Source organism: Rhinopithecus bieti, unplaced genomic scaffold, assembly GCF_001698545.2.
Source record: "Rhinopithecus bieti isolate Rb0 unplaced genomic scaffold, ASM169854v2 repeat_14013, whole genome shotgun sequence".
Classification (NCBI taxonomy): domain Eukaryota; kingdom Metazoa; phylum Chordata; class Mammalia; order Primates; family Cercopithecidae; genus Rhinopithecus; species Rhinopithecus bieti.
In genome coordinates, this window is record NW_016877929.1 from 1 (window position 1) to 1500 (window position 1500).

General features: G+C 59.4%; 1 pseudogene; it reads right to left on the reverse strand.

Annotated features, from left to right (window-relative positions):
• Positions 1-514: 514 nt before the first annotated feature.
• LOC108525711 (uncharacterized) lies at positions 515-1350 on the reverse strand (annotated as a pseudogene).
• Between the last annotated feature and the right edge of the window lie 150 nt (positions 1351-1500).

Consider the following 1500-nt stretch of genomic DNA (forward strand, 5'->3'; position numbering starts at 1 on the left):
GATACTTGGGAGGCTGAGGAGTAAGGATCACTTTAGCCCAGGAGTTGGAGGCTGCAGTGAGCTATAATTATACCACTGCACTCTAGCCTGGGTAACAGAGCCAGACTTTGCCTCTATAAAACACACACAGATAGGAAGTCAATCATGTCAATTATTCCTTGTCCTGCCTTCCCAGGCGGACCAAGTCAGGAATGCTGGCAGCCCCTTCTAAAAGGATGCATGTGGCATCCCGACTCAGGACCTCTGCCCCTTTCCCACTTCTGGTGCACTTTGGGTTGCTTCTGGAGTGCTCCTCCAAGGACCCATGTGCCCCTGGCTGGGGCACTCTCTAAGGCCGTGGACCTCTCAGGAATGGCAGCATCGTGGTGGACTACCTGGTCCTGCTGGAGCTGCCCTTCAGCCCCAGCTGGAGAACCAGTACGAGCAGGCGAAGACGACGCTGAAGGAGGCGCTGCAGAATGCCAGCCAGGATGTGGACAGCTGCCAGGACTCTCAGAGTGAGCCCCGGCTGGAGGGAGGGGCCAGGGCCTGAGCCGCCACCCCAGCCCACTCCAGCTGGGCCAGGGGCCCTCTGGACTCAGGTGCCAACCCTATGGTACCTCTGGCAGGTTGGGAGAAGGGAAATGAGTCCACACACAACGTCATCAAGGGTGGGGCTAGGGAGGGTCTTCCCAGGACCTGGGTACTGGGGAAGACAACCCCTGATGGTCATGCTCAGCATTTCCCGGATGGCTGAAGACCTCGGATTATTCAGGGGAGATGAGGTAGAGAACAGGAGTCTTCCCCTGTGGCCCCTCCACAGTTCCCCAGACAGAGACAGCCCTCACCGCCCTCCCTGTGCCTGTCCTGCTTCCTGGTCCTAACCCCTTGACCTTAACCCCTTGACCTCCCCTCCCATTCCATCTGTGCCTGTGTTCCCGCAGCCATGTGTTTTAAGCCTGACTCCATCAAGGTGAACAACAACAGCAGGACAGAGCTGACTCCGGAAGGTGAGGGTGGGGTAAAAGGTTGAGTGGTCGCTCTCCCGTGGCTATGATCCCAGCCACCAGGGACATTTGCCCATTGAAGCCGGGGCAGGGAGAGACCTTTGTGGGGAGGCAAGTGATATGGCCCAGGGTGGCCCTTCCTGGCGCTTAGTGGCTTCCACCTGAGGACAGCAGGGGCCACGAGGAGAGGGTGAGGGTGGTGGTGCTGGACTCCCCTCATCGAATCCCAGGGTCTACCCCACGGCATCCCACCTCGGAAATGGAATCCTCCTCCCGCATTTTCAGAGGCACCATTATCAGGCCCCTGAATAGAATGGATGAGGTCCTTGTCTCTGTGCAACCCCCTCCCCAACCCCTCAGCCATCTGCCGCCGCGCCGCTCCCACGGGCTATGAGGAGTTCTACTTCCCCTTGGTGGAGGCCACCCGGCTCCGCTGTGTCACCAAATGCACGTCGGGCGTGGACAACGCCATCGACTGTCACCAGGGCCAGTGCGTTCTGGAGAGGAGCGGTCC